Here is an 8703-nt window from a genome sequence, read left to right on the forward strand (position 1 = left end):
TTTTTGGAGTCACTCTCCATTTAAGTAATAGTCTGCCTTTTGATTCTTCCTACCAAAGTGGATGACCGCACACTTTCCTACATTAAACTCCATCTGCCAAGTTTTTGCCCACTCACTCAACCTATCTATTTCCCCTTGCAGATTCCTTAGGTCCTCAACATGACATGCCCTCCCACCTATTTTTGTATCATCAGCAAATTTGGATATATTACACTCTGCCCAAGTCATTAATATAGATAGTAAATAATTGAAGCCCTAGGACTGATCCTTGTGGCAATCCACTAGTTATGTCTTTCCAGTCTGAAAAAGACCTATTAATCCCAACTGTCTGTCTTCTGTGAGTTAACCAATCCTCCATCCATGCTAATACATTACCCCCAATACCGTGAGCTCCTATCTTGTGCAATAATCTTATGTGGCACCTTATCAAATGCCTTCTGGAAATCCAAATACACTACGTCTACCAGTTCCCCTTTATCAACTCTGCTTGTTATATCCTCAAAGAACTCTAACAATTTTTTTCAAACATGATTTCCCTTTCACAAAACCATGTTGACTCTGTTTGATTGCGTTAAACTTTTCTAAATGTCCTCCTATTACTTCCTTATAATGGACTGTAGCATTTTCCCAACAACCGACGTTAGGCTAACTGGCCTATAGTTTCCTGCTTTTTGTCTCCCTTCCTTATTGAACAGGGGTGTCACATTAGTGGTTTTCCGCTGGGACCCCCTGGACTCCAGTGAGTTCTGGAATATTTCGACCAATGCCTCCACTATCTCTTCAGCCACTTCCTTTAAAACCCTTGGATGCAGGTCATCAGGTCTTGGTGATTTGTCTGCCTTTAGTCCCATTATTTTGTCAAATACTTTGTCCCTCGTGATAGAGACTGTTACAAGATCTTTCCTCCCATTAGCTCCTTGCTTATTTGAAATCTATGGGATGTTTATAGTGTCCTCCACTGTGAAGACCGATGCAAAATATTGGTTTAAATTATCTGCCATTTCCCTGTTACCCGTTATCAATTCTCCAGCCACATCCTCCAAGGATCCCATGCTCACTTTAGCTACTCTCTTTTTATATACTGGTAGAAGCTCTTGCTGTTTGTTTTTTATATTTCTTAGCAATTTACTTTCATAATCAATTTTCTCCCTCTTTATTAGCTTTTTATCAGAGATCTCTGCTAGGTTCATGCTGGTCCAGCTTTCTGTCTGTGTCTGTTAACTGTGTTTCAAAAGTCAGTTTGTCAACTAGTTTCAAACAGTCAATTGCAACAATGTATATTTAATCTCAGTCTCTGAGTGGCTGCATCCTATGGCAACGAGAATGCATTCTTTGACTCTCAGTCCCTGGAGCAGTACGATGTAAGGAGGATTCTACTTTCCACTTTTTACCAGTAGCAGGACACTCTGTCTCTGTGGGTAAGCACCACCACAATGGAAACATCCTTTGGATAAGTCACAGCTCTGTTTGTGAGACAGCTGTTGTTGCTTTGCAGGTGGTTTCCTGGCACATGAGCAATGAATAGCGTTCACAGGAGTTCAACTTGGAGTATGGTAGTTACTGTTAGCAGCCTCAACTTCAGTAACTCTGGACTCTGAAAGCGATAGTGAACGTGCTAACTCCAACAACTCTGATGGCTTTCTGTCTTTCTTGAGTGCTTTTCAGCATAGTTGACTGGAGAGACAGCCTCCCTGTATTTGTATTTTGATTTCTCATTTGATATGTTCAACATCACCAAAGTCACATTTGGTTGCTAGCTGCCTCAATTGCATGCAATATTGGTCAATTGTTTCATTTACTTCTTGCTTATTGTGTCAGAAGACAATGGTTTCATATATGCTGCTTTTCTTGGACGTAAGTCGTTGTCAGCACAATTTTGACTGAGTTGTGGTCATTTTGCTCAGGTGTAAGTGTCTCAAAGATATCTTCTAATTCTTCACCTCCATAGTGTAGAAGTAAGGCCTTTTTCCTTGTGTCATCTGTGATTGTGAAACCTGCCATCACACCTTCGAAATGTCGCAGCCACTTTTGCCAATGTGGGAATATGGATGAAGGCACTGAATGTACATCAAAAGGTGATAGATTGGATATAGGCAAGGCTATATTGGTCAGCAAACGGTTTCCTAGCAGAGGAAACTTTCCAGCAATGATCCAAGATTAAAAGGTTTTTTCTTGAATGGAAGGTTATTTTGGAGAGATCAATGTTTGAATATACTCTGTATGTGTTTCCTGTGTGTCACTAACACAGTCTCCAGTCTCCAACTTAAAATGCGATCTGTAAAAGTAGACAAAAACTTTCCAAAATTTTTATAACTGAAAGCAATGTTTCTGGATCTTAACCAGCCTTTTCTTCTTATCTAGTCTCCATTATGATGACCTCAGGACTGGAGTGAGGTTTAGCTGAGTTTAGTAAGAAATATGTGAGACAGAGCAGAAGCAGCAAGCTGTTGAACATAATGGAGTCTTCTTTTATTCCATTTTACTTTCACTTTCACTTTCCTTTTGATAGTATGTGTGTTCTACAGCAGCCCCAAGTGTATACAATGCACAATGCAATTGCAATTTCAAAACACTATAACACTACCTCTTGCTGGAATGTACTGAGCCTGTACCTGAAACATCGCTTCCTTAAAGATCCCTCATTTTTCCATTATAATTTTTCTTGCCTAACTTTGTTTCATTTTGCCCTGGCTAGATCCACACTCATCCCATTGAATTTAGCCCTTTACCAATTTAGAAGTTTAGATTGTCCTTTGCTCTTCTCCATTACTAATCTAACTCTTATGATACAATGATCAATCTTACCCAAGTGTTCTCCCACAGACACTTGATCCACTTGGTCCACCTCATTCCCCAGCATCAGGTCCAGGAGTGCTTCCTTTCTAGTTGGACTGAGAACATACTGGCCAAGGAAGTTCTCCTGAACACAATCCAGAAATTTCTCCACCTCCTTTCCCTTTACTCTAACATTATCCCCATTGATATTTAGGAAAGTAAAGTCCCCCAATATAGTTGTTGTAAATCTCTGGTTTCCCTGCAGATTTGCTCCTCGATCTCTCTCTCTTACTATTTGGAGGCCTATAGAATGCCCCCAGTAGCTTGACCATACCCTTTTTGCTTATTAACGTTAACCAAATGAATTCTGTTTTTCTCCTCTCAGGGACATCCTCCCTTCCCATCACTACAATGTCTTCCCTAATCAGTACTACCATCCCACTGCCTTTTTTCCTTTCCTATCTTTTTTTGAGCACTTTGCATTCATGACTATTAGGCACCAGTCCTTGCCATTTTCCACTCTTCCATTATTGCCACTACATCATATTCCCACATGGCTATTTGCACTTTTAGCTCACCAACCCTTTGTGCATTTACAAACCTGTTTTGGTATTCCTGAATAAAAGCAACATACTGCGGATGCTGGAAATCTGAAATAAAAACAAGAAATGCTGGAACCACTCAGCAGGTCTGGCAGCATCTGTGGAAAGAGAAGCAGAGTTAATGTTTTGGGTCAGTGACCCTTCTTCGGAACTGACAAATATTAGAAATGTCACAGGTTATAAGCAGGTGAGGCGGGGGTGGGGCAAGAGATAACAAAGGAGAAGGTGCAGATTGGACAAGACCACATAGCTGACCAAAAGGTCATGGAGCAAAGGCAAACAATATCTTAATGGTGTGTTGAAAGACAAAGCATTAGTACAGATAGGGTGTTAACGGACTGAAGATTGAACAGCGGCAAGTACAAACATGAAAAAAAACAGTGGGTAAGCAAAGTGAACAAACTAAGATGAAATGAAATAAACTTTAAAAAAAAATTTTGTAAAAAATGTAAATAAGAAAAAAAGAAAAAAAAACTAAAAATAAAAGTAAAATGGCATCACGCTGGAGGTGGCGGAAATAGCAGAGGATGATCCTTTGGATATGGAGGCTGATGGGGTGGAAAGTGAGGACAAGGGGAACCCTGTCACGGTTCTAGGAGGGAGGGGAAAGGGTGAGGGTAGAGGTGCGGGAAATGGGCCGGACACGGTTGAGGGCCCTGTCAACCACAGTGGGGGACAATCCTCGGTTGAGGAAAAAGGAGGTCATATCAGAAGCACCGTCATGGAAGGTAGCATCATCAGAGCAGATGCATCGGAGTTGGAGAAACTGGGAGAATGGAATGGAGTCCTTACAGGAGGTAGGGTGTGAAAAAGTGTAGTCGAGGTAGCTGTGGGAGTCGGTGGGCTTATAATGGATATTAGTAGACAACCTACCCCCAGAGATGGAGACAGAGAAGTTGAGGAAGGGAAGGGAAGTGTCAGAGATGGATCATTTAAAGGTGAGAGAAGGGTGGAAATTGGAAGCAATCCTCTGCCATTTCCTCCACCTCCAGCGTGATGCCACTACCAAACGCATCTTCCCCTCCCTTCCCCTGTCAGCATTCTGAAGGGATCATTCCCTCTGCGACATCCTGGTCCACTCCTCCATTACCCCCTCCACCTCGTCCCTGTCCCATGGCACCTTCCCCTGCAATCGCAGGAGGTGTAATAATACCTGCCCATTTACCTCCTCTCTCCTCACTATCCCAGGCCCCAAAAACTCCTTTCAGGTGAAGATTTACTTGTACTTCTTTCAATGTAGTATACTGTATTCGCTGCTCACAATGTGGTCTCCTCTACATTGGGGAGACCAAGCGCAGACTGAGTGACCGCTTTGCAGAACAGCTCCACTCAGTCCGCAAGAAGGACCCTGGGCTTCCGGTTGCTTGCCATTTCAACACTCTCCCCTGCTCTCATGCTCACATCTCTGTCCTGGGATTGCTGCAGTGTTCTAGTGAACATCAACGCAAGCTCGAGGAACAGCATCTCATTTACTTATTAGGCACACTACAGCCTGCTGGACAGAACATTGAGTTCAATAATTTCAGAGCATGAAGGACCCCCCATTTGAATTTTATTTTTAGTTATTTTTTCTTTATTTCTTTTTTACATTTTTTACAAATTTTTTTTAAAAGTTTATTTCATTTCATCTTAGTTTGTTCAGTTTGCTTACCCACTGTTTTTTTTCATGTTTGTACTTGCCACTGTTCAATCTTCAGTCCGTTAACACCCTATCTGTACTAATGCTTTGTCTTTCAACACACCATGAACATATTGTTTGTCTTTGCTCCATGACTTTTTGGTCAGCTATGCGGCCTTGTCCAATCTGCACCTTCTCCTTTGTTATCTCCTGCCCCACCCCCACCTCACTTGCTTATAACCTGTGACATTTCTAATATTTGTCAGTTCCGAAGAAGGGTCACTGACCCAAAACGTTAACTCTGCTTCTCTTTCCACAGATGCTGCCAGACCTGCTGAGTGGTTCCAGCATTTCTTGTTTTTATATTGGTATTGCTGAATACCTTCTTAGTCAGCTCCTATTTCATATGGTACTACTTCTTTCTCTAGTATTATCCAACACACGCACTCCTTTATGCACCTTATTCCTCTTTTCACTTCTATATGCTGGTGCCCATTCCCCCTGCCAGTTTAGCTTAAACCTTCCCCAACCACAGTAATGAACCTCCCCTTGAGGACATTGGCTCCAGACCTGTTGAGGTGCAACCCGTCCGTTTTGAATCGGTGCCTCCTGCCCCAGAACTGGTCCCAATGCCCCAAGAATCTGAAGCTTTTTCTCATGCACCATGCCTCAAGCCACACAATGATCCTTCGTCTCTTCTATTTCTACTTTTTCTGGCGCATGGCACTATGTCAGCAGGTCCATGTCAGCTCTCCACGGAGCTATGCAATCAGCGATTACTACCTTTTGAGGTTCTACTTTTTAACTTCCTCCCTTGCTCCTGAAAAGTCTGATCATAGGACCTCAATACCTGCTCTCTGTATGTCTTTGTTACTGACATGGACAACAACTTTTGGCTCATTCTCTTCCCCCTGCAGAATATTCTGCACCCTCTCAGTGATGTCCTTTACCCTGCCACCAGTGAAATAATACACTATGCAGGAGCCATGAGGACGGTTACAGAAATGCCTGTCAGTTGCTCTAACTATGGAATCTCCTATTACAACTGCATTTCTATACTTTGTTGTTCCCTCCTGTGCAGTCCCTTGTCCATTGGTGCCATGATCTGGGCTACACTACTTCAAAGGGTTGTTACCCCCAGGAGTCTCCAATGCTCAGTACCAGTTTGAGAGTGGCACACACCCTGAAGTCTCCGGCACCTCCTGTTTCTTCCTACTCTTTTGGATGGCCACTCACCAACTACCCTGAGCTCTCACTGTCTGTGGGATGGCCACCTCCTGGAATATATGATCCAGGAAATTCTAATCCTCCCTGATGCTCTACAGTGACTCCACCTGCCTCTCAAACTTGGAAACCCTGAGCTCGAACTCGAGCAGCTGGAGACACTTCCTATGCACGTGGTCTCCCAGGTTACATGAAGTGTCCTGAAGTTCCCACATGACAAAGGAATTGCAAGCAACAGATCTCAGCTTGCATTCATGATCTAAAAAAACCTATTCCCTCTTTTAGAATCTAGTTAGTACCTTGTTTAAACTATTCATTTTAATTTTTGCCTGTAGACCTCAGCTGTCAGGTCTCGCTGTCTCCCGTTCCTTCTCTCGGACCATTCCTCCTTTAAAACAGCACCTCTTCCTTCACAAAATACCTTCATTCATCAAATTCCCCAAGCTTATTATTCTGCAGAAGAGGTACTCCATAGATCTGGACTCCCTGCTACTTATTCACTGTGTGCATGGTCATCTGCACTTTCTTGTACACAGCCACATCAAGTCCTCACCTGAGTCCCCCTGCAACACAACCTGTCTGCAACCTTGTCCTCTGTGGAGCTGGCACACAAGCTACCCTTTCCCCCGACCTGGCTGCAGCCCACTCATGCCTGGTGACTCAATTCATGCAGATCCCGACTCTATACTAGCCTCTAAAGCTCACTGAGTGCTAGTAATTGGAGCTGGTGGCTGCGAGTGTCAGATCAAGTGACGATGCCTTCTCTGGCTCTGCTGGGCGGCACAGTGGCGCAGTGGTTAGCACCGCAGCCTCACAGCTCCAGTGACCCGGGTTCAATTCTGGGTCCTGCCTGTGTGGAGTTTGCAAGTTCTCCCTGTGTCTGCGTGGGTTTCCTCCGGGTGCTCCGGTTTCCTCCCACAGCCAAAAAAGACTTGCAGGTTGATAGGTGAATTGGCCATTATAAATTGCCACTAGTATAGGTAGGTGGTAGGGGAATATAGGGACAGGTGAGGATGTGGTAGAAATATGGGATTAGTGTAGGATTAGTATAAATGGGTGGTTAATGGTCAGCACAGACTCGGTGGGCCGAAGGGCCTGTTCCAGTGCTGTATCTCTAAATCTAAAAAAATCTAAAATCTGAGGCTGTCCAGGCAGCATGTCTTGCGTATCTGAAAGCATACAAGCAGAAGGGAGTGATGGAAGGGTTGGTGGGGAGCAAAGCAGAAGCTCCACAGTCGCACCATCTGAAGCTTCCACTGGACGACACATCTCAAAATGAGAGTCGGAGGGTGTTCAGAGGTGCATAAGGCAGTCACTTACCGTCATGTCATCCTGGTCAGCCTCTGTGGTGGCAGATGCCATGGGCAGTGTTGCCTCCCAGCCCATGATCCAGAGCACTGTCACATCGAGGGGCTCAGGGGATGGAGTTTCGCAGCCCCCCACCGCCCGGACTCCGGTCCTCTGGTTATCCCTAGTGTTGTGCAAGACCTTCCCTTGCAAGAGAAATGGCAGACTGTGAGTGAACATTTAGCACTGTGTTTGGACGTCTGTGGAGGCAGCAAGAGATGGGCTTGAGGCTGACAGCATTGAAAGGTGTGTGTGATTGAGGTGCAGTATGTGAATGTTAGGCTAGAGTGCTGAATCCCAGGGAATGCTGCTGCATGAGTGATGGTGGTGTGGTGCATTGAGCAGCATAAGAGATTGGTGGTGCTGTGGGTACAGGATGTAATGTGAGGATGCTTTCACTCACTTTGACCACCCATGTGAGGTCATTGTACTTTTTCCAAGTCTGCTGCCATGTCCTTGGCACCACACTCCCGACATTGACACCACCCCCCACCAAACCCCACCCCCACCACCAGTGATATGCTCCCATACCCTACTCCCTCCTAAGGCTAGTGCATGAGGGCTTTCTGCCCACCAGGGGACATAGCCTCCCTTTTAGATCTTGGTCAGCAGAGCCTCCAGGGTGGTATCGCTAAACGTTGGAGTGTGTTCCCTGCATGATGTGCTATTCTGCTTTCTGCATATTTCTCATTTGATTGACCAGTAGCCTTCACTTCAGCAGTGCAGCTTCCCTTTAATAGGGAGTGAGCCTTTAAGGAGGAAAGGCTAGCTGGACCACGTGGTTTGCTAACAACACTGCCTGTCCTCCACCCCCTGCAAAACACAGGAGCCGCAGACAGAGTTAGGCATTAGGAGGAAGAACAGCACGGAAGCCGCTTGGGCAGTGTTACAATCATTCAGATGTGCTGGTAACACTAAATTTGGGTGTTTCCCACCACAATCTGAATGGGCTCTGGGATCGTGATTCGCTACCCAATTTCTATCCCATATATTTTCAATAATTCATTTGTGTAAAAAGATGTTCTGTGTTAGTAAATAGGTCCAAATATTTACTTAAATAAAGGTGCTTAAACTGTTAATAGAAAGTATATTAAAAGCCACTTAACACGCTTTGGGATGATGTTCCTCTTTCACGCT

This window comes from Heterodontus francisci, chromosome 2, assembly GCF_036365525.1.
Source record: "Heterodontus francisci isolate sHetFra1 chromosome 2, sHetFra1.hap1, whole genome shotgun sequence".
Classification (NCBI taxonomy): domain Eukaryota; kingdom Metazoa; phylum Chordata; class Chondrichthyes; order Heterodontiformes; family Heterodontidae; genus Heterodontus; species Heterodontus francisci.